The sequence below is a fragment of the Cervus canadensis genome, chromosome 9 (assembly GCF_019320065.1).
Source record: "Cervus canadensis isolate Bull #8, Minnesota chromosome 9, ASM1932006v1, whole genome shotgun sequence".
Taxonomy (NCBI): Eukaryota; Metazoa; Chordata; class Mammalia; order Artiodactyla; family Cervidae; genus Cervus; species Cervus canadensis.
The window spans coordinates 59854712-59880496 of NC_057394.1; the positions used below are offsets into that span (position 1 = coordinate 59854712).

General features: G+C 38.3%; 1 protein-coding gene across 3 annotated transcripts in view; it reads right to left on the bottom strand.

Moving 5' to 3' along the window:
• Positions 1-25785, bottom strand: part of ELF1 (E74 like ETS transcription factor 1) — a 115169-nt gene that overhangs the window by 70393 nt on the left and 18991 nt on the right. Inside the window, exon 1 of one of the 3 annotated variants that reach the window (XM_043477350.1) lies at positions 10367-10495. The exons of 1 other annotated variant lie outside the window; for it this stretch is intronic. The gene's annotated coding sequence lies outside the window, so the exon portion shown is untranslated. Of the gene's footprint in view, positions 1-154; positions 168-10366; positions 10496-25785 lie in introns of those variants that run through there. One more of the 3 variants, XM_043477353.1, reaches the window with a different exon arrangement.

Below are 25785 nucleotides of genomic sequence, written 5' to 3' on the forward strand. Positions count from 1 at the left end.
TACAAAATGAAATGTCTGAACAACAGCCCTCAAACTGTTTTACCCAACCAGTTACATAAATAACATTTGACCACCTAGATAGAAGACCTTTCCATTCAGCTTTTACCTCTCATAAAAGATAACCACCACTCAAAACAAAACGAAAACAAAAAACCTTCCAATAGTCAACTCAAAACAGCAGTATGGATACCTTGCCTCTTTGATCTCCGGCCGTTTTTACCATGGCGTCTTGTAAGCACTTTTTCCAGATTACAGTTTGTGTTCCCCCCGCCAATCAAACTATCTCTACTCCCTTGCTCTCTTCTCAGTATATCCAAAACTTGGCTCACATTATTTATTCACATATGTTCAACCATCAACTACAAACAGACCAAACAGAACTCTATTACTAATAGGTAAAGTCTTGCTGTTTTAAGTAAGTCATTTTAAGCAAGCGTTATTAATTACAACTAAAACAGAGATGTTCACTTTTCATCAGGCCTAGCTGCCTCATCAATGAATAATTTTCTAAGAGTCACCTCAATTCATCACTCACATGTCTCATATTCCATAAAAACCTGGGCACAATACAGTCATCTCTTCCATTCATAATGGTCAATTCTCACCTAAGCCACAAGCTACTGCAATCACAATTTCACCAGGCAATAGTGTTATTTGTCTCTAGGTCAGTGTCCCCAGTGACTCAATATTTTACTGCAAGTAAGCTCATCTTGTGGTTTTTTTCTTTAAGAGAATTTAATATACACATAAAAATCAACTTTAAGCATGGCACCATGCTCCTAAAGTAAGTAACATTTCTTAAATGAGTATCTTGGATAACAATTGCATTTTTATTCAGTATTTTTCAATGAAAATAGCCAATTTATACTTTTCAACAGTGTAAGAGTTACTAGTGCCTTACCAGCATATCTTTAGTATATTTCTGCTCTTACTTGTAAGTGTATTACCCTCATCTGTCCCCCGTATCTAGGGAACACATGCTCCCTGAACCTTAAGGGAAGTGTCCGCTTCCTCACACATTAGCTCCCTTCCCACAGCCTGTCGCTCTGACGCCTTGTCAAACCACCCTGTCTGAGGGCGCTCAGTCACACCCAGCCTTTTGCCACCCCGTGGACTGTAGCCACACAGGCTCCTCTGTCCATGGGATTTCCAAGGCAACAGTACTGCAGGGGTTGCCATTTCCTATTCCAGGGGATCTTCCCGACTGAAGAGGTCAAACCTGAGTCTCCTGCATCTCCTGCACTGGCAGGAAGGTTCTTCACCACTGTGCCACCTGGGAAGCCCTTGGGCCAGTCTAAATGGTGAGCAAAGTCCCAGGACATCTGCAGAGAACCTAGTGTGTGCCACCTTCTTAACAATGATTTGCTAACAAAGGCAGGCAACTGTTCTATTCTACCAAGTGCAGATGAACAGTACATCTTCCTTTCAGTTTATTTCTAAGACTAACAGGTTATAAATTATCCCATAACAACCACATATCTGTCTCTGCTCCATAGACAAAAGGATCAAATATAACACCCAGTTTTAACAGTTCATACCATAAAACATTTTGAATAAACAAATAACTTAGACAAATCTTCTGTTTCTAAATACAAACTGTCTTAACTGTCTCTGAAACTAAAACACATATAACTTTAATTCTGATTAATTCTAATTTAAATCTAAAATCTTCACATTCTTATTCTTCATGCTTTAATATATATGTGTGCTTTGTGTGGTACATATTAAACCTTATATAAATAGTACAATACTGTATATATTCTTCCAACATTCTTTAACAAGCTTCTTTAAGACATAAAATTCTGAATAAACACAAAGGTTACTTGGAAAGGAATTTTAAACATTAGCGAGGACTTAGTGCTTAGAAAAATATTATTACCAAAGAAAGATAAGTCATGATTATTTGGCTTCCACTATAACAAAGAGAAATATCTTACATACACAAAGCAGCCCATCTTCAATGATGCCTCTCACAACGTGTTCTGACCTTCTGCAGAACAAAGGTAGCCCACCTTAAGAATGCCATGTATAGAGATCTTAACAAGAAGTTCAGGAGTCTAACCCCAGCAGTCTCTTTCTAACTTGCCTAAAAGGTGCAGTCTACACATCACCACCAACACTGCATTGGTTCCATCAGTATGGCTATGTTCTAAACTGCGGTAAGAAAATCTCTGGCTGCTGTATCCCCAGCATCGACAATACTACAGGCAATAAACACTTGTCGAATGAATCGGTAAATTGTATAGGAGGAAAAGTAATATAATAAAAAAAAATCCAGAAGACCCCTGAATTGCATGACTTATGGGAACCCTTCCAATTACATAAATCCTATGACTTCTACTTCCGTTTGCGCCTCTGTGTTCCTGCTACTACTAAAAGAGACACTGTGGAAAACAACTCAAAAAAGAGAGCCAGAGCAGTTCGATATTTTGAGAACTTAATGAAAACTTTGATTTCTTTCTTCCCCTGCAATGGACACATATGCAAAGTTGGGTTTAACCAGGGCTTACAATTCTTTGATAATAAACCACTGTGTTTTCATTCCCAATTAAAAAAAAAAAAGAGCGCGTGCCAGGGGATGACTATGAAAGACAGGTCTATGTTTCACTTTTTATAGCAAATCCCACATTTACATTATTGAATTTTGGAAATCTTATATAAAGATTCCATATCAAGTTTATAACTAAAGATCCAGGAATTACTATCATTATAAGTAAGAATTTTAAGGAAACAAGATGAAACATTTATCAGGAAGCAAGACAATAATTATGGCAATAAATCTGGTTAGATGTAAAAGTCTAATTCAAGGTATTAGCAAGTTTAAAGTTTATCAGTGTATTGGTTATACTCCAATACAAAATAAAAAGTTTCAAGTTTGGGGGAAAAAAAATTTATCAGTGTCAATTAACACTATATCAATTATGTTTTAAGAATCTTTGTTCTAAAATGCGTTTTTGAAAAATTCTTGAAAGTGATGATTCTAAAGGCCAAATTATTTCTAACAAACTATTATCTCCAACTGGTTAATGGATGTCAACTGGAAATTATCATTTACTCATCAGAAGTATGCCTAGAGCCATCTTGTTAGTTACAGGGGACAGATACACAGTCTTACATATAACTTAATTCTGAATCTAGCTCATCTCCTTCACTGAAATGATGATTTTTTAAACTGATGTAGAGTTTACTCATCACTTCTTTTTTAAAAATCAACTTCTGGTCTTCATCAAATTAAACATTATTTCTCAGTTATATATAAATGCGGGGAAAAAATAATCTACCCCTTACGTAGCACAATTTAGTATGAAGTAGTTCAACCAAAGAAAGAATACAGTAACATGCCCATCACCCAGCTTTATATTAACATTTTTCCATAATTTGTTTCAGAGTCTTAAGAATAAAAAAGTCAAATTTAAATATACATATATCCCTCTCAATCTCTTCTGACCATTCTAAAATTGCTGTTGCCCAACTGCCTATATTTTTATAACTTTACTTCATATGTATCAATGATAGTGCTGTTTTTATGTACGTGATAGGGATTTTAATGTATCTATCAAAAAATGCTTACTCAAAATTGTTTGAAATAAATTCTAGCTAAACAAATAAATAAATAAACTCAGCTAAACTGCTGAGTTTATTTATATACTAATGCCCACAACTTATCCTTAAGACATCACCTGTCCACTTGTTTAGGGTCCTAGCTTCCCTGGTGGCTCAGCAATAAAGAATCTGCCTACAATGCAGGAGATACAGGAGACTCAGGTTCAGTCCCTGGGTCAGGAAGATCCCCTGGAGAAGGGAACGGCAATCCACTCCAGTGTTCCTGCCTTGAAAACCCCATGGACAGAGCAGCCTGGCAGGCTACAGTCCACTGGGTCACAAAGAGTCGGACACGACTGAGCACACATTGGAAGGTTTGAGCCCCCGGGGCAAACCGCCACGATGAGAGGCTGGATGGGCAAGAAGGCATCAATAGCATCTCTTCCTAGGAAAGATAATGAAAAACCCTAGGTCATCTTTAATTTGCATTCTCCCCATATACTTTGCAAACTCTTCACATACCTCAGTGTGATGATATAACAAAGAACTCTTGCACATATGTTCCAAGAATTACACCAAGAGTGTTCCCAAACTGGACACAATCTACTGCCATCAACAAGATGGTAAATACGTTCCAGTACAGACAGACAATGCAGTACTATACTGCAATTAAAATCAATCAAGATAAATCTCATAGAGTTAAATGAAAGAAGTAAGTCACTACAGAGTATACATGGTATGATCCATTTCAGTAAAGTTCAAAGGGGTAAAACTATAAAGAAAGGGTTACACAAAAACCAGAATAATAGTTATTTTTAAGCAAAAACAAACATGGGCAGAGTTGGGGATTTTTATCTTAATAAACATGCTCTATTTCTTAACCTAGGCTGTTGTAACATGGGTAAACACTATGTAATAACATTTAAACTGTATATGTTTTATACATTATCCTACACTCACATTTCATAGTTTTAAAGAAAAAAAGGATAATGAACTGCTTTACTACAACACTCAGGTTCCATTTAGTATTTTGATACAAAAAATAAGATGCACAGAAACTAACAGTTATTAAATCAACACCTCATTATTATTGTTTTATTATAAAATCTTCTAGTTTCAGTGTTTACAGGACTGTTTTCTAAAACACAGAAAAAACCAATTTTCTTTCATTTAATTTCTAAAACCATACCATACAACTCTGCACAAATACAATGACCATTGTATTATTGAGCATCTACCACATAGATTATGACCTTTATGTGACTTGACATCACTTAAAGTCACACTGGTTCCTGCTACCTTGAAGAACTTCTATTCCATAGGGTAGAAGATGGGGAAAGGATAAATCCAAGAAAATACAAATTTGAAAAATCAAGAAATTAAAAACTTGTATAAGTGGCTGCCTCTAGACAGCAGGACTGACATGGGGAAGGGATAGAAGAGAGAGGCTGCTTTTCACTAAAGGCTTTTTATTAGATTTTTAACAATGTGCAACACTTTGACAGCTTTTTAATATAAAAATTATTTAATCAATCTTCATAACTCTAGAAGGCATTCATATTGTTTACACTTGTGCTTTTTTTTTTTTTTGATGCTAGCAATCAATCTCAAGCTACAAAATGTGGAGACAAAAAAGAGCTGATATCTTGCTATGCTATGCTAATTTGCTTCAGTAATGTCCAACTCTGTGACCCAATGGACTTAGCCGACCAGGCTCCACTGTCCATGGGATTCTCCAGGCAAGAATACTAGAGTGGGGTGCCATACCCTCTCCAGGGGATCTTCCTGACCCAGGGATGGAACCTGTGTCCCCTGCATTGGCAGGTGGGTTCTTTACCTGGGAAGCCCCTGGTGCCCTGCCACTCAATTGAAAAGGCCTCTGAATTCCTAGAGGGGTAAATGAACGAAGGTGAAACAAGGCAAGTTTAGGAAGAGTTTTCTGATGATAACAGTGGGGTTATTAATTCAGATACTTATTACCGGAAGAGAAGGAATCAAAAATGTTTCTGCACAGAAATTTACACAACCAAAACTCAGCTGCCTAATTTATCCCCTCTACCAACAAAGCAAACAGCACAGGAACTATTTTTTTCAAAAAGGGTAGATTCCTAGACATTTATAGTATAGATCAACAGCCACTTTTACTCTAGTACACAGACCAACTGACAAGACACAAAGATAGAGGTGACAAATAACTTTCCCATTAGGAGTTCCTCTTTACTAATGGGAGCAAGATTGCTCAGAGAGTTGAAAACTGCCCAAATCAATTAGGTTGACTCAATGATATTACTAATTTAATTCTTACCATTTAAAGGAAGCAGCTCCTAGGCAAAGGAGCAAAATATTCTGACCAACTGATGGAGGCAAAATTACGTTCAGACCACTCAACTGATGGGACTCTTCTTCTTATTTAAGAGTCTGTGCAGTCTAGACAATATGTCATGCAAAGCCTACAAATATGCAATCCATTATGCAGTTAAATGTCCAAAGAAATTTCAAAAACCATATTCAAGTATTACACAGCAAAAAAAAAAAAAAAAAAGTTACTCCCTCCCAGACTCAAACAATAACAAATAATAACAGTGTCTCCAAGGAAAGAAGGGTTTTCAAAGACTGTAAATGTTACCCCAGATCAGGAAGGGACCTTTTTTTTTTTTTGCCCTACCCCAAGGAAAAGGGAATGGAGAGTTACCATGAGGCACCAAAGGGAACTAAAAAAGAAAAAAAAAAAAAAAAATACTAATATTGGGAGAGTGATGGTTCACTGAGAGGGAAAGAGGCTAATTACACCTGAAAAACAAAAATAATTAGACTAATTATATAATGTGGTCAAGATGGCTGTGAGTGGAGAGCCAGAGGAAGAAAAGCAGAATTGGAGGAAAGGACACGGGAAGAACCACAGTGTTGAAAGACAAAGCCCAGCAAAAAGCAACAGAGAAAGGGGCGCTGGGGCAGAGAGAGGAGGCTAAGGAAGTCCCAGTCGTTCTTCTATTAATACTTACTAGAGCCTGTGGGTTTCCAAATACCACTGTTCCTTAAAAATTCAGGTATTAAAATGCTAAGTGACTGATTAATCACTCTTCACAGCTCTTAAACCTGCAACCTCTCTTTCTGAGAAAGTCATCTAGGGTACTTACTAAAATTGCAGATGGATAAGCCAAACCCCAGGGCCTAATAAACCAAAATCTCTAAGTTGAAACCAGGTGATTCTCTGTTACAACAAAGGTCAAAAATTACTACTTCAAATGTAGCATATTACCAGGCAGGTGTTAATTATTTCTGTGGTTACAATGTGTATGCATCAGAGATTAAGCTAAGGGCCACATGTCCTTTAAAGGTTTGCTACCACTATAGCAGGACCTGACCAACTGAGCAGCCAAGGGTTTAACGCAGCAAATGTAATAGCAACGGCCTGTACACTTGTGCCTGATACTCTGTCAAAGGCTGAAAAAGATGGAGAAACAGAATAAAACACCTCTGCTCTCTAAGAATTTACATTCTTATTTTTTTTTAATTTTGGCTTTTTAAATGTTTGGCTTAACATTGGTTTAATGTGTTGGTTTCTGCCATACAATAATGCAAATTATTGTATAATCACACAGCCACAGTTAGCCCCCCACCCCCACCCCATCCCTCCCGGCCGGCAGAGCGCGCCTGGCTCCCCGCGCTGCAGGGCACCTCTCGCCAGCTCGCACCTCACGCCTGGCAGTGTACCTGTGCTGATGCCGCTTTCTCCATCTGTCCCACTCTCCCTCCCCCGCTGTGTCCGCAAGCCCATTCTCTACATCTGGGTCTCCGTTCCTCTCTGCAGACAGTTCCATCAATACCATTGTTCTAGACTGCATATGCATGTGTTAATATGTTATATTTGTTTCTCTTATACATTATTACTCTTACTGAAGATACTCTTCCCAGCCTGTACAAATGCTACTCCTTCTTCAGTACTCCTAAAGACTCACAGACCTTTCATGCCCATTTTACGTCTCAGTCACCTTTCACTTTCTAGGCAAGCAATCTGAACCTAAATTTGATAACTCGGTGGTTTTGTTTCATTCTTTATTTTACCTGTTACCATACCCTATTTTCTCGGTAAGACTCTAAGTTTGTGAGACTAGGGCCCAGATTTTGTAGACTTGCGTGCCCTGCTTATTGTTTAGGACAGTGATGACCACCACACTGCGGAAAATTTGATACTGAATTAGGTTAGGGGGCTCAGAAATTTAAGAGATTCAACAGTCATATGAAAAGCAATTTAAAAATCCAGATTTCAGACCTAAGGAAAGGCAGATCTAAGGTAAATTTCAACCACCACAATAAAACATATCAAAAAGTTAATAGACAAAGATTCTGTATTCCCCAGACAGTTCTAAGAATCAAGTGCCTGGTGTGTGAAGTAAACTTTCAAAGAAAAAGGCACAACAAATGAAATGACATTATTACTCATGGGAAAGTTAAATTCAAAATTATACTTATGTTAGAGTTTAGACACCTCCAGGTTTTGCAAACATATGCAGTTTCACACACACTTTAATAGAACAAGGCATCATATGAAACAGTATTTGCCCTACCAAAAGAAGATGAGGTAAGATTAAAGTGGAAATAAATCTGACTTCATATCTAGGAGTTCAAAGCAAATTCCCATCTTCCTTAGGCCCATCTTAAACAGGTAATGTCACAATGCTTCAACCATGAAAAAATTCTAATAGTGAGAAAAAAGCTGCTGTAGAAATTCAACAAATGCCTCATCCTCTCTCTGATGAAAAAGGAAACTAGTCTGAACAAATTTTCAAAATCATTAGTTAATTCATTTGGTCATACCTTATCACCAAAATCATCACCAAGGAACTTAATGCAAGATTTTATTCACTCTTGAGGCAACACAAACCATTTCAAACAAAGTATCACTTGTTGGTGGGGGCTAAACCGCGCAGCTCCAGACTGGAGGGCTGGCCGTCCAGCACAACCCAACCTGGGGCAAGTCACAAGACCTCTCTGCGCCACGGTCTCCTCAGCTCGGAAAGTGAGGCAGCTGAAGGAGCGTCAGTCTGCTAATGCGAAGTTCTTCACACTGGTCATTCTAAGTTTAATTCTGATGACTCACTTTAACTTCTATTCAACTTTATGAAAGGAAAAGGGTGGGAAGGGGACTACATAATAAGCCATACTGGTTTTCCTTTGCTTCTGTGTTGTTTTTTTTTCCCTCCCTCTCCTTGAAGCCCCACTTCAGTCTTCTCCACATAACAAGAAACCAAAATATACGATTCGTATTTATCTTTATTTAAATTGCAATGCTGTCTTAATTTTAAGATACTAAATTCTTCTCCTTTAATAAATGAAAGCTTAATTATTTGCGCATTTGTGTGCCCCTTTATTTTTCTCTGTGGGTCACTGGCCTTAAAAACTCAAAAAAAAAAAAAAGAAAGAAAGAAAGGCAAAAGTTTCATTAAATTTTTCACACAGAGCAGACCAGAAGTAAATACAGCTTCTGCTTACTCAAAAGCTGACTAAACCAGCAATATGCAAACAAAGATGATAGCAAATGGCTCAGAGCTAAACTGGTAAAATGTCTGCTTATGCCTGTCAATTGAGATCTGATAACAGGAACACTCTTTTCAAAGAGTAACAAATAATAATTGACTGCCTTTCTATCTTCCCTTTCATCTGACAGGCCTTCAGTCACTTATAAAAGTTATTAACAATGAATCCTCGATGAACTAGCTAAATATCATCACAGTCAACAATAAATGACTTGCCAAGTTTGATTTCTGAAAACTGTATTTGGAATCACTGCATATTCAAACTTTACTTTCACTCAAATTTTAGTTTCACAAAATAACTTTTTAAGTTACTGCTGCATCCAGTTTCTCAGAGCACCTAGAACTTGAAGGGACACCATCATATGCACTTGACAAAATCTCCTAATTTCCATAATGAGAACTATTTCAGGAAAAGACTAAGTAATCTTTTCTTAGTTTTTAATTTTTAATTCAAAACAAGCAAATTTTAAGAACAGTTGTATAGATAGAAGGTCAACATTCCTTTTTTTAAACACAAATCAAAATACTACATTTCCTCAGAAACTAGTTATGCCTCTTAGGTTGCTACTCTGAACAAATTTCTAGTGTGAATTATAAAACTTTATTATTTTTTCCTAACTGTAAATGAGTCATTCTAGCTTTTCTTCCTCTTTAATAATCACTTTTACTTGTTATCTAAATGAACATGCATTTTATCCAAACTTACAGTTTCAAAATTAAATGTTTAGTATAAATTTCATTAACTTTAAAGAAACAAAAAAATATATTACAAAGAATATTACAATCAGTGAGCAACACCTATGACTGAGTTGTCTACAAACTTCCCCTTAACTAAAATGCCAAAACAAAACCATCGCCCTTCAACTTCTTCCTTAACACTCAAATCACACATGAATAATACAGTTTGCTTAATTGTAACTTACAGGGCACCCTCACAAATACAGTTACATTTTTAAAAATTAGAATTTGACCTCGTTTCCTTTGTGGTATAAAAAAAAAAAAAATCAAGAAAAGTCTCCTTTATTCTCAAGTCACACAGAGGGGAAAAAGAAATCACAGAAAATAAAAAAACTGCTTCACCAAGAAGATCTCAAACTTTCCAGAATTTGAATGCTTTGTTTCCCCCAGTAGTAAAGTGCAATCAGGCATGGGACTGCCGACACACATTTTTTCCAGAGAGTTAAAGAACACATTCAGCCATGTTCTTCGACAGGTAAGAAGCACCCTCCCCAGTCATCAGCCCAGGAAACAGCCAGAAGCAGACACGCAAAATCTTAACGAGTTACCTTCCAATATTCTCGTTCTCTTTAGACACTGTCCTTTGGGCTGGAAAGTAAAAAGCTATCCGGCAAGTTTTGTGCTGTTAAAATGGCTCCTGTAGATTGGGGAAGTGGTGTCTGTGCTTCAGCTTATGAGTCATACGTGAAACTGAGTGTTTCTGAGGGAGGCACGCCCATGTTGCTGTGGACCCAGTTACTCTGCTAGGTCAAACATGCAAATCCACAGGTAAAAACGGGGCAGAGAGACAGAAAAGGGGGAGAGGTACAGCCAAGCAGCCAGATCTCCCTTGATTAAGCTATTACTCAGCCCAGGTTAATTACCATAATTTAAAATTCACAATAAAACAGAATCAGAATCTATAAGGAAGCAAAATGAAAAACCTGCATGCTGTTTAAAAAAAAATAAAAATCGCAACTTTTAAAAGTTATTTTAATATAGCAACTGAATGTAAAGATGAAAGGGAAAAAAAGGAAGGGAGGGGATGGAAAGGAGACAGCAAACTTTCTGGCTTTGAATGTAACAATGGCCCGGGAAGCCTAACCTGGCTACTTATTAACTCTTATATAAAAGGTGTATATTGCTATGTAATCTGGAAAAGCCAGCACACTGCAATACCAGATGCAGATTTATAAGTTCGCTGAACAGATAAAATCCACTAGAAAATTCAAAGTTCAGTGGAAAAATAAGTGTGAATTACTAATCTGGTTTTCAAAAGTCCAATACAGCAAAATGATTTTAAATAAAACTGCAAGCTTGATGAAACCCTATTTGAATCAGATTATCAATACGATCATGTTCATTACTCTACTACTTCCAAGTGATAGCCACAGTTCTCTTTACCCTTCAAACGGAACTGTCCAGAAATAAAAGCCAACCATGGTGTGCCCTGGAGAGCCCCAGGGTGTCGACATGTGGCCAGTAAAGTTTTGCTCTCCTAGTCCCTGTCCATCTGACAAGGTGCCCAAGCAGCTGAAACCGCAGTCACTACAGTTATTTACCCTGTCCCTGGCTGCGTATATATTAATTTCTTCTAAGAGCTTAAATTGATCAGAATGGCTTGAAAGCATTAAGCACTTCCAAAAGTACTTTAAAAGCGCAGCTCACTGGCTAGCCTTCAACCTAATCTTTTACAAAAAATAAGTAGGATTTAGCAAGGCCTCCTCCCTTCAGTTAATTACTTGGAAGTAATCATTCCGTACTAGAGGCACAGCTGAGGGGACAAGCTGTCACTGACTTAGGAACTTTGTAAACTGCTACAAAGCATAATGACTGTGAACCAACTTTCTGCCCACTAAGTGCCTGTTTATTCCATGTCACTGAACACTGCCTGACTAATCTTTTTACTAAAATAATCTCCATGATTTAATAAATTATTGATAAAAGTTAGGCTCAAAAGAAAAATGCATCACATGTTCTACTATCAAATGTCATACCTGACTTGATTCACAGCCCATTTATCCAGAAGGACTCTTTGGAACCCAAACACCAAGAGAGGTCCTCTGAGCAGTCACGGGAGATTTTCACTTGGAAAATCCCCAAGTTGTTTCCCAGAGTTAAAATTTATCTTAGATAATATCCACATAAGCCTAATTTGATTATCTTTTAGCCAATCAGAATTATAAACGGTGAAAGAGGGACTAGTGAAAGGATGATTTCAGAACCAAGTGACAGAGGGGATAATGAGAGAAGGTTTTTCCCTTTTTTTAAAAAAAAGGCCAGTCGCTACAAATGTAGCTTTAAAAGTACTGGAGTCTGGGACAGTTAGGGAGTTTGGGATGGACATGCACACACTGTTATTTTGTTGCCTGGACAGGCAACCAGGACCACTGTATAGCACATGGAACTCTCTCTGCTGGATGTTACGTAGCAGCCTGAATGGAGAATGGATACATGAATATGGATGGCTGAGTCCCTTTGTTGTGCATCTGAAACTATCACCACATTGTCAATCGGCTATACCCCAATATAAAATAAATATTAAAAAAAAGTACTGGGTTCTGAAGCCACTCTGAAATGTCAGAGGACATTCAGGATATCTGAGGTTATCACCAAAGAGTAAGCGCCCAGAAGTCAACATTATGATAAAGGTTTTTAAAAAAACAAATGACCAACATCAAATGCATAAAAATTTTTATGACGTATAGATATATAAAAGGGTAAACTTCTGCTGTTCAGAAAATCCATTTATATACAGTACCTCATTACCTGATAATGGCAGATACTTGGACTGTAATTTAAAAGAAGTAATTTTGGCCACCAGTAGAAGAGACGTAAAGTAAAAATAATTAACTTTTTTCAACAAACAGCTGTTCCCACAGAGGTGATGCAGAGTTGCTACTGTACCATACTGCTGCTTTGCTCAGGGGTGTCTCTATAACCATTATTTTACCACGTACAAGAACTGGATCCTGGTTCTAGTCACAGCCCCTCAAAATCAATCTCCACCAAAAAAAAACCTGGCAAACAGTTCAGCACAGGCTGGGTTCCAATACCAGCTCTGCTACCTGATAGCTGTGAAATCCTGGGAAACTACTAAAACCTGTGCCTAAACATTTTTATCTGTAATTTAGGGTAACAGTACCCACCTCAAATAATTATTGTGAGAATTAAAGTCAGTTCTACTTTATACTAGTTTTTATACTACTACTACATTTTATACTGGTTTTAGAAAAGGCAGAGGAACCAGAGATCAAATTGCCAATATCCGCTGGATCATCGAAAAAGCAAGAGAGTTCCAGAAGAACATCTATTTCTGCTTTATTGACTAGCCAAAGCCTTCGACTGTGTGGATCACAATAAACTGTGGAAATTCTGAAGGAGATGGGAATACCAGACCACCTGACCTGCCTCTTGAGAAACCTGTATGCAGGTCAGGAAGCAACAGTTAGAACTGGACATGGAACAACAGACTGGTTCCAAATAGGAAAAGGAGTACGTCAAGGCTGTATATTGTCACCCTGCTTATTTAACTTATATGCAGAGTGCATCATGAGAAACGCTGGTCTGGAAGAAGCACAAGCTGGAATCAAGATTGCCGGGAGAAATATCAATAACCTCAGATAAGCAGATGACACCACCCTTATGGCAGAGAGTGAAGAGGAACTAAAAAGCCTCTTGATGAAAGTGAAAGGAGAGTGAAAAAGTTGGCTTAAAGCTTAACATTCAGAAAACTAAGATCATGGCATCTGGTCCCATCACCTCATGGGACATAGATGGGGAGACAGTGGAAACAGTGTCAGACTTTATTTTTTGGGGCTCCAAAATCACTGCAGATGGTGACTGCAGCCATGAAATTAAAAGACACTTACTCCTGGGAAGGAAAGTTATGATCAACCTAGATAGCATATTAAAAAGCAGAGACATTACTTTGCCAACAAAGGTCCATCTGGTCAAGGTTATGGTTTTTCCAGTGGTCATGTATGGATGTGAGAGTTGGACTATAAAGAAAGCTGAGCGCTGAAAAATTAATGCTTTTGAACTGTGGTGTTGAAGAAGACTCTTGAGAGTCCCTTGGACTGCAAGGAGATCCAACCAGTCCATCCTGAAGGAGATCAGTCCTGGGTGTTCATTGGAAGGACTGATGCTGAAGCTGAATCTCCAATACTTTGGCCACTTCATGCAAAGAGTTGACTCATTGGAAAAGACCCTGATGCTGGTAGGGATTGGGGGCAGGAGGAGAAGGGGATGACAGAGGATGAGATGGCTGGATGGCATCACCCACTCGATTGCCATGAGTTTGAGTAGACTCCGGGGGTTTGTGATGGACAGGGAGGCCGGGTGTGCTGCGATTCATGGGGTCGCAAAGAGTCGGACACGACTGAGCGACTGAACTGAACTGAACTTTATACTACTGTTTGGAACATGTAAAGAACTTTCACAACTCAAAAATAAGAAAACAAACCAACTTTCTAAATGCTCAAATGATTTGAACAGATACTTCACAAAAGAAGAGACACAGATGGTAAGAACAGAAAAGATCTCAACATCATTACTCAATAGAGAAAAGCAAATTAAAGCCACAGTACACTATACCCATTAGAGCAGATTAAAAACACCACCACCACCTACAACACCAAGGGCTGGTAGGATACGGAACAACTACACCTCTCACACACTATTGGTGGGAATGCCTATTTGGGAAACAGTTTAGCCATTTCTAACTTAGGGCTTCCCTTGTGGCTCAGCTGGTAAAGAATCTGCCTGTAATGTGGGAGACCTGCGTTCGATCCCTGGATTGGAAAGATCCCCTGGGGAAGGGAAAGGCTACCCACTCCAGTATTTTGGCCTGGAGAAGTCCACGGACTGTAAAGTCTATGGGGTCGCAAAGAGTCAGACACAACTGAGAAACTTCCACTTTCACTTTAGCAATTTCTTATACAGTTAAACACATACTTATCATATAATCCTGCTGTCCCACTCCTAGATATTTACCAGAGAAATATATATACATACATATATATACATATATATACATATATATATACATATATATATAAGCTTCTACATAAATATTTATAGCAGATTCAGTCATTATCACCAAGCACTGAAAATGCAAATGTCCACCAAATAAACATGTGAACATATCCATACAAGAGCTTCCATGGCGGCTCAGCAATACAGAACCACCTGCCAGTGTAGGAGAAGTGGGTTCAATCCCTGAGTCAGGAGGACTGCCTGAAGGAGGAAACGGCAACCTATACCAGTATCCCAGCCTGGAAGTTTCCATGGACAGAGAAGCCTGGCAGGCTACAGTCCATGGAGTCACAGAGAGTCAGACACGACTGAGCAACTAAACAATAACATATCCATACAATGGAATGCTATCAGTAATAAAAAGGTATGAACTTCTACACCTGATGATGATACAATACAGACGAATCTAAAAGCATTAGGCTAAATTAAATAAACCAAACTCAAATGCATACTGTATGATTCCATTTATATGACATTCTCAAACAGGCAATAGAGAGAGAAGAAATCCTATCAGTGGTTGCCAGGGACTGGGAATGAGGGGAGTGGGTTGACTACAAAGAAGAACAAGGAAACTGCTTGGGGTGATAGAAATATCTCATATGGTTGGTTGTGGTATTGGTTATAAGACCTGTACCTGTCAAAAATCACAGAACTATATAACTAAGTAGGGCAAACTATATAATATTATAAACTATACATCAATAAACCTGACTTTAAAAAGAAATCCAGTTCATGGGTACCACAGTGATTAATACAGTACTAGGTGCTTAGTAAACATGTCATAAATATTAGCTGCTATCACTATGCTTCATAGTAGAAGCAACCAGTATCAAATACTTCAGGAAGACAAATTTTAGATCTCTAAATTTGTATGTAAATAAAACATGGCATCTCAGATTTGTGATGGAAATATAATGTACCTGTATATCCTGTGCATATGTTTATTTCTAAAATTAGATATATATATCAAAGTCAGTATATATTTTAATATAGAGTTGTCACACCTGGGGGAACTGCCAACATTCATATTTGAACTATTAGCTGAGAAAGATTTCAACTGAATGAATTTATTAAATGCCAACTAAAGTTAAGACACTGTTTATTTCTTCAAGATGGAACTCATGAAAAGAATTTACTGTGTAAGCAAGCACTCTCTTCTTCCTTATTATTTTTTACCTCTTCTCCTTGACCTCAAATTTGAGAACTTTGAGTATATAAAAATACAGAACAGTCTAAAGTTTCATATCTAGGAAACCTGGGCTTAAAAAAAAAGGTATGGTTTGAATCTTTCTGGGTGAGCAGCTAACATGCTTCCATTCAGAGATGGAAGAAGAAAAGATCAAACCATTAAAATGACAAATGACCAAAATCACTCTTCTCTACTATTTTTATATAAAAATAAAAATTTAAAGACTGAGATTCAGTGTTAGACAAACCTTTCAGGGGGATAGCATTAGTTTTGTTGATGCTAACACCTCTCCAAGGGTAATGCTAGGTTCTGAGCAATGTGTAGCATACCCAAATGTGGGCTTCAATGTAAAACATGGTTAATTCTCTATTATCTGTCACTAGATTTGTTAAACCAAGGCTCCCTTCCCATTTCTGCACAGATTACCAGGACACATCCACAAGAATGTTCTCCTGGTCAAGTGTCTGTGTGTTTTCACAGGCACGTTGCAGGCGAAAGGACCACAACTGCGTCTGGCTTTGCTCCTTACTACATTCCTACCACTAAGCATTTCCCATGGGGATCCGGTGTGCCGTGGCCGCACACAGAGCCCTCCTCAGTGTGTGTGCATGTGCAGGCTGCCCTCAGGGACCCTGGGGACAGTCCTTTCAGTGGACACTGGTGACTGGCATGGCGTCCCAACCTGTGCTCCAGATAGGGATATGTGTGGTGCTTTGGAAAGCCCCAGGGCACAGGGGCAACCACTGTTGGTCACTGGTCAAGTCATAAGCTCCCTCCTCACGAAGCTGCAGAATAAAGAGTATATGATTGAGACCCTCCGCTGGGCGAAGTCCAAGTTCCCTGGCCACCAGAAGACACACATCTCTGAGAAGTGGGGATTTACTAAGTTTAATGTAGATGAATTTGAAGACATGGTGGCAGAAACGCGGCTCATCCCAGATGGCTGTGGGGTCAAATACATCCCTAATCGAGGCCCTCTGGACAAATGGTGGGCCCTGTACTCATGAGAGACTTGGTGCTGTCCCCTCCTTACTCATGCCCACTAATAAATCCTACTTTTCTGTCAAAAAAAGACAAGGACAAGGTCCAACACATAGCAGAAACTCAGAGACATGAGTAATAACCCAAGTACACACCCCACATCTACCTTATCCCTTCATCCACCAATAGACACTTATTTTGATCCATGATTCAATAGAGCTGAATTCATGTAACTATGTTAACCAGATTCTATGTAGGCACTACTTTGGGTGTTAGATTTTCCTTTCTTGTCAAAAATAACCAAGATTTGACTACAATTATATTCTTTATGATGCTCCCAGGTAGTAAGCTAACTGCAATCTCAAGTTTCGTATCATATGAAATTGTATCTCTTACAATTTAAAATTCAGCATTGCAGACAATATATCTTCTACCTCAGTGGATTGTAACCAGGGATGCACTCCAGATTACCTAGTTTGTGAAGACACACGCCTGCTCCCAGAAGCAGAACCAGCGGTACGGGCGGAGCGCAGGCTGCTGAGAACCACGGCTCCGGGGCCATGCAGCCCCAGACCCAGTGCATTCAGTGCTCTTCACCCAGCAGCGGCTCCGAAGGACGGTCACCCTACTACTCAGCAATCTCCAAGTGCTGTGGAGAAGAACTCTTCTGTTTGTTAATCTGAGATTAGAGTGCGACTCCAGTTCCTCCTGTGCTACTCTTCAGGTAAAAGTAACATCACGGGAAAACAACATCTCAACAACGTGCTAACTGTCCCTTTCTCTACCACCATCAACTTTCAATTCACCTTTCACTACTGTCAGAGAAATCTTCCTAAAGAACAACTCTGTGAGTGATGTGATGATCACTCATGGCTGAAAAACCACCTTTGATTCCCTACAGGAAGAAAGCTGGACTACCTATCCCGGTGTTCAAAGTTCTCACACTGTGACCTCAATCACCTGTTTCCGGCCCTGTCTTCCTCTCTCTCCACCTCCCTACTGTCTCTCATGGAGCTCTTCTTCTCTCTGCCCTTCCCTCCCTCTGGCCTCCCCCTCTCCCTTCACTCACACACACACTCTCCAGCCTTACTGAAACCTTTTGGATTGCTCCATTCCTGTTTGCCTTCTCTGGGCTTGGAAAGCACTTGCCTTACTTCCTACCCTTTCCCTTATCTCTGCCTACTCATCCATCCTTCACAGTCTCAGCTCAAATGCCTTCTCTGCATGAAGGTTCCCCCGTGTTGCTCCACTTACAATTATTATTACAAGAACTGACCACGAGGCTGAAAGAGAACTTGAGAGATCCTTTTTTCAGTCCAGTGGTTTTTAAACTTTTCTGTTAAGTAGCTGAATTCTTATAAAACTCTTCAAGGAACCTTACTACTGAATTTGTCTTCAGTGTTTTAAGAAAACCTGTGATTCTGATACAATCCAGTCTCATTTAAAAATAGGAAAGGCGGTCTCTGGGGTCACAAAGAGTCGGACATGACTGAGCACACACATACATAAAGGAGGGCTACAGAAAGAAGTGACTTGACCAATGTCAAGTTAGTAACAGATGTGAGGCACTCTTAGGCACTCATCCATTTAGCAAATATTCACTAAGCACCTACTATGTGCACTGCTCCAGGTCTTTTTTATACAGCAGTGAAGAAAGACACCTGGTTGATAAATGATTTCCACTCACACGGTGTGTACATTCTAGCTAGGAAAAGAGAAATGTTATGAACTAAATATACAGTATGGTGATTATAAATAAAAGATACAAATAAAATGTATAGTATGTTAGTGATAAGGACAAATAAGAAAGTAATAAAACAGCAAAGAGAAGAATATGACAGTTTAGACAGCTAGCGAAGAAAATTTTGCCTTTGCCAGATCACTTCTAAGTAGAGACCTCTAGCCATATCCAAGGAAGAACATTCCAGGCAGAAAAAAGCCCACGCGAAGACAAACAGGGAGCTAGCCTGATATGTTTTAGGAAACCACGAAGGCCAGTGTGAGAAAATAAGGAAGAGAGTAATAAGAGGAAGAGTACTAGAAACTAAGGGAGAGCCTCACTGTTTATGGACTTTAGCTGGAGAGTTTTGAGTAGCTGAGTCATAAGACTTGAGTGCTGCATTGAAAAAAGACTGCAAACGACCAGGTATGGAAGAAAGAGAAGCTTATGCAATAGCAGAAAAGATGACAATGACTTAGGGGAGGCAGAAGAGGAAGATATGATTAAATTATGGGTATGTTTCTACAGAATATCCAGTAAGATTTTTTAATGGACTAATGGACAAACGTGGGCTGTTGGGGGTGGAGGACAGGGAAGGCTTCAAAATTCATTTGGCACCTGGAAGACTGCAGCTGCCAAAACTGATAGCTTTGGAGTAAGGGAGTATCAGGAGTTACTGAACACAAAAAGGTGAATACAGATGGCGACGATTTGGGGTAGGAGATCAGGAGTCATGAAACACACAGAGTTTAAGAAGCTTATTAGCTATCCAAGTAAAAATGTCAAAACAGGTATACTGTCATGGAGTTGAATACAGTCCTGGAGCCTGGGGTAGAGGTCTGGGTTAGGTATATAAATTTGGGAGTCATTAACATCTATGATATGAACTACAGATGTAAAAGGTAACAATGACAGACTCTGGGACACTGTACTCTTCAGAAGCAGGGGAGATGAGGGGGAACTCACGAAGGCTTTTTGAAAAGGAGTACACAGAAATGCAGCAGGAAAATAAGGCAAATGTGACATCTGAGTAGCAGCATTTCCAGGAGGAAGAAACTGTGCCAAAGGCTGACAACAGATCAAACATGATGAGATCTGAGAAGAAAATGACATGCAACACAGACATGACTGCTGATTGTGAAAGAATTTTCATGGTGTGATAGAGGTTAAAAAAAAAAAAAGCAAAATATCAGATGAGAGACAGTTTAGCAGAGAATGAGAGGTGAGAAACTAAAGACAGAAAGTAATTTTGTTGGGAACAGGTCACGAAAAGATTTTAGGGGTGATAGGGACTGCTGTTTAAGAAAAGCAGTGCTTTTCCCGTTGCCTAGAACATTCCATTTTGTGTTGTAGTTAAGTCTGTACAACTCTGTGTCTCCACTCATAAACCAGTTACCCACGGGAGGGCAGGAACTGTATCACACAGCTTCTACAGCCAATTGCGGCTGTGAATAGCAAGTTCCTTCACACCACCGCAGGATTTCAGTTTTTCTTTTTTGTAAAATACTGGGAGAATCTAGAGATCTGATCATTTTGAAGATCTATTTTAGTTCTGACATTTTATTGTTCCACAGCCTCTCCAAGTCCTCTAAATAGTGTTTGAGGAACTGAAAACAAAAATCACATTAAGGCTACGTTTAAAAGAAGTTTCCTCATCAAATTTTTACATAGCTTACTGAAAGTAATACACAAAACTATCAGATATTCAGAACAACCTGGAAACTTTATAATGTCCTCCAAAAATTCAATTTCACTTATTACACTTTACTAATACAAGGTTTTTTTAAAAAAAAAAGAAGAGTGAAAGTCACTCAGTCGTGTCCGATTCTTTGCGACCCCATGGACTATACAGTCCATGGAATTCTCTGGCTAGAATACTGGAGTGAGTAGCATTTCCCTTCTCCAGGGGATCTTCTCAACCCAGGGAATGAACCCAGGTCTCCCACATTGCAGGCGGATTCTTTACCAGCTGAGCCACAAGGGAAGCCAAATCTATACTAATATTCTAGAAACCTTTTTTTATCTTATAGTAGTAGGGTATTTAAGCAAATAGTCTTCTTACACAAGTCTAAAACAGTTCATCTTAAAATATGCCAAAACTCCATGCTCTTAAAAAAAGACAACTATCTTTTCAAAAAATTACCTAATTAATTCAATTTGGGTCTCAGGTGTGGGATCTTTGTTGCAGCCCACAGGCTTAGTGGCCCTGCAGCACACAGGATCCTAGTTTCCCCATCAGGGACCAAACCTGTGTCCCATCATTGGAAGGCAAATTCTTAACCTCATCTATGACTATGCCACCTCCCAATGTTCACCCTATAATTCAGTTTTGCTGAACTTATTAATTCAGATCATGTCATGTTTTCTCACCTCACATTTGCAGGGACTACCAGGGAAGTCCCTGACAACTATCTGTTGCCATCAGTAAATTTAAGACAGTATGACAGAGGTCAAGCCTCTTATTTTAACTAGCCTGATTTAGACTATGTCTATTTTTATTTGATATTTATTATTTATCTATGAAACAAATTAAAGGTCCTACTTACAACGAGATTAATAAAAAGTATTATGGCTTTCTTACAAATAAATGGACTCTATAAATTCATCACTGTTTGTGGACCGATGACTTATTTGGTTTGACTTTTTGCTACAGGCCTGAATCACACATACAATGCTTAGCCCTGAACATTAAAACCGAGCAACATGAAAAGGATTACCTTGCTATTATTTTTGCTCTTTAATAAAAAGAAAAGCCAAATAGAAAAGTAGGGGAATTTTAGGATATGTTAAAGAAACAAGAACTTCAATTTCTCTTAATTACACTGCTGGTCAAAATAGAGACATGGAAGAAATTAACATTAGCAACTAACTATGTAAATCCACAAAAAAAATGACTTAAACTGCTTATTATAGTGCCAGGACACAAAATGTGTTCTCAAATACCTATCAAAAAAGGGAGAACAAACACACATACTAATAGTACATCCATACTAAGCAATAAAATGAAATTAACTATGGATAAATACAACTTGGATGACACTTAAAAGCATTATGTTGAGTGAAAAAAAGAAGCCAGTGTCAGAAGGTTACATACTATAAGATTCCATTCACATGACACTCTTGAAGAGACACAACTATCATGATGGAGAACAGGTCAATGGCTGAAGGGGATGGACTGGGGAAGGGGTGACTGACCATAGAAGCCGAGCATGAAGGAGTTCTGAGGGTGATGGAACTGTTCTGTAACCTGATTATGGTGGTGGCTACACAAATTTATACTTGTATTAAAGTTCACAGAATTGTATAGCAAAAAATATCAATTTTATTTCCTCAGTTAAAAAATGAAACAAAAATTACTTTTAATTCCAATACTCCAAAAACTCATTACTCCAGTCCATAATCATTAGAAAACATCAAAATCAAATTGAGAGGCAGTCTACAAAACATATGACCAGTACTCTTTGAGGTGTCATGGTCAAAAAGGACAAGGAACCATCATAGATTTGAAAGGAGACAATGACAACTAAATGCAATATGTGTATCCTGGGTGGATCTTAAGACAGAAAAAGGACATTAGTGGAAAAACTATAAAAATCCTACTGAGGTCTACATTTAATTAACGGCATTGTACCAATGCTAATTTTTAAATTTTGATCATTGTATTAGTGCTCGCTTCGGCAGCACATATACTAAATTTTGATCATTGTATTGTCACTGTGTAAGGTGTTCACAGTAGTGTAGGACGGATTAAAAAATACACAGGAAAAAAAAAATACACAGGAACTCTCTATACTTTTACTGCTATTCTTCCATGAGCCTAAAATCATTTCAAAATAAGTTAAATGAAGAATCTTTAAGAAAAACGTTAGCAATAATTTCATAAAGCAAAAATACATTTCTATTTCAAAAACAAATCAATGCCATCCTGCATATTTTGATTACTTCAGCATAAGTTTGATTACCTAATGTAGGTCATACCCACACTAAGAGCATACATGTTCTCTGAATGACAGAAAATAGATTCTATGGTAAATTATATGACTTATCAGTTGTGCCCACCTTCAGGGTATACATTTATAACTAAAAATTCTATCAACATTCGATTTCCTAATTGAAGAATGGAGTTCTTTCCAGAAATTCCCCCAAGATCCAGCAGCCAGGACACGGTGCTTTTACCACTGGGACCCAGGTTCAGTACCTAGTTAGGGAAATAAGATCCCACATTGTGACAATGTGTTGCAAGGCACAGCAAAAAAAAAAAAAAAAAAGAAGAAGTCCTTCTTAAGGAATCTCTCATAAATTCTACCTCTTAATATTCTTATTAAAAAAACAAAAAAATTCAATGGCCTACCAACACCCACAGAATAAATTCCAATACAAGATATTTCTGCATTTTGACTTTGGTCTACCATATTACAGCCTCACCTATGACTATGCCACCTCCCAATGTTCACCCTATAATTCAGTTTTGCTGAACTTATTAATTCAGATCATGTCATGTTTTCTCACCTCACATTTGCTGGCCTTCTCCACCCAGGAAATCTCTTGCAAAACCCTTCTCTCCTCCACCATTGGAAGGAAGAACTGATCACTTCCTCCTTGTGCTCCCACAGCATTTTGTAAGTGATCTAATAGATAAACAAATCACATTGCTTACCCATTCGTACATAAATTTATGCAAGGTTACCATGCACAAAGCGTTCTAGGTTTGAGGGACCTCAAGGTGAATTGATTTCCTTTATAATTCCTCCCGCCTACTCTACTGGAATTTCTGGTGAAGACATTGTTTTTGTTTTTAACCATTTATTTACATGTCTCACTGGTCACTTATTTCAGCCAAATAGCATTCCTGACTCACAACAGTGTTTAATAAATATTTGTTGAAAGAAAACATTTGAAGGTTCAAGTAAACACTGGTTCAATGATAAATCTGCTTTTTCTTTTCCACACAATCCACGCCATTTTCAGGTCATTTCTGCAAGTCAAAATCACACAAAAAGCAAGACCCCTTTCTCCCTTTCCCGAACAGTCCAATTCCTATGAATAAGTTGGTTAAGCTGGCTCTGGCAGCCCGATTTAATGGACAAGCCCATAGCAGCAAAGCTCTGTGTTCGTTAACAGAGAACAACTTCTAGATGAGTCCCCGTGCTTACACCTGAATACCTCATCATGTTAACAGTCTACAAATAAAATTAGAGACAGAGAACAAAGGAGGAGACACCCAACAGATTTGGACCGATTAGCCAAACATGGCCTTTCTTTCGACTTCTAGGTCTTCTGTTTCTTTCAGGCTTTTACTTACACAGCCTCCTGTCAACAAACTTCTCAAATTATAAATAAGTTAGTAAACGTTTCAGTAAAAGGAATATTCAAATAAAATATTTAGACTGAAGGCTTTATTCATGTTTCACAACACCATTCAGATGAATAGTTAATGCCTTTTTTGCGCTGATAATTTAATATCAACGCAAAGGACACACTTTAGCTACAGCAAACTGCTCTGCTACTCTTCTTCCACACTTGAAACCATACCACTGGTATAAATGAAACCTGAAAATTTTAAGAGTATTTCAGATTTATCATCATTTTATGAAATATTTCTTTAATGTTCTCAAAGTTCTATCTTCAGGTCTCATTCATGTACCACACAGACTGTTCCATCCAACCTGACAACTCCATTCCAGTGTCTGACTGACAAATGTAACATGCCCAAACCCGAATTCCTGACCACCCCTCCAAAATGTACTGTAGCCAGTTTTCTCCAGTCCTCTTGGTGGCTACTTAACGCTTCTAGCTGCTCAGATCAAAAAGCTTGGCTCTTTCTCGACTGTCATAGACCTACATCCAATCTGAAAGAAAATACTATTAGTTCAGTTTTCAACGTAGAACCCTATCACCACTGAACTTCACTGTTACTGTCATCTCTTACCTGCACCACTGTAGTCCAAGTGACCTGATGTATCATTTTAAATGGATTATTTCTTATTTTCTCTACAATCTACTCTCAAAGCAGCAATCAGAAGTAATCCATTTAAAAAGATACATCCAGATCATATTACTCTCCTGTTTCAAAGCCCTCCTATAGCTACTGTTTTCACAAAAAAATAAGTCACCATTAAAGTCTTCACAAACTGTTTACAGGGCTTCCCTGGTGGCTCAGTGGTAAAGAATCCACCTGCAATGCAGGGGTTTCGGGTTCAATCCCTAGTACAGCAAGAAAACATGTAGTTAATACAGAAAATAAATTATCTCAAGTAGCTAAGTGTAGTAACAAATAGATTAAATAGAATATGATATTTTGAAAAAGATATCTGATGCAAACTGTTCTATACAGAAGAGATAAACAAGGTCCTACTGTATAGCACAGGAAACTATATTCAAGATCCTGGGATAAACCATAATGGAAAAGAATATGAAAAAGAATGCATGTATGAGTATCACTGAGTCACTTTACTGAACAGCAGAAATTAACACAATGTTGTAAATAAACTATACTTTAATAAAATAAATTTTTTAAAAAGATATGATACTATATACCAACTTAGGTTATAATAAAAATGGCATCAACAGAAACATTAAATTCGGTTTAGTCTGGAGGGAAAAACCCACATACAGGAAGAGTGTTCATTAGACAGTATTAGCTAATAATTTCAAACTACTGATAATCATTTTTCTAAAAAGAGCCTATACCATATTATTCCAATTTAAAAAGGAGCAGAAGAAAATATAAGCATTTATATAACTATCCGGGGCAGGCATGCTAAGTCACTTTAGTCATGTCTGACTCTTTGTGACCCTATGAGCCAAAGGCCACCAGGCTCCTCTATCTGTGGGATTCTCCAGGCAAGAATGCTGAAGTGGGTTGCCACACCCTCCTCCAGGGGATCTTCTTGACCCAGGGATCAAACCCACGTCCTCTGTGTTTCCTGTTTTAGGAGGCGAGTTCTTTATCACTACTGCCACATCTTTCTATGTGACACAAAGAGCAGGAAAAAAAAAAAAGATAAGGAAAAGAATGGCACTTGACTACCTAAAAATCTAAAAGCACCATAACCAAACGT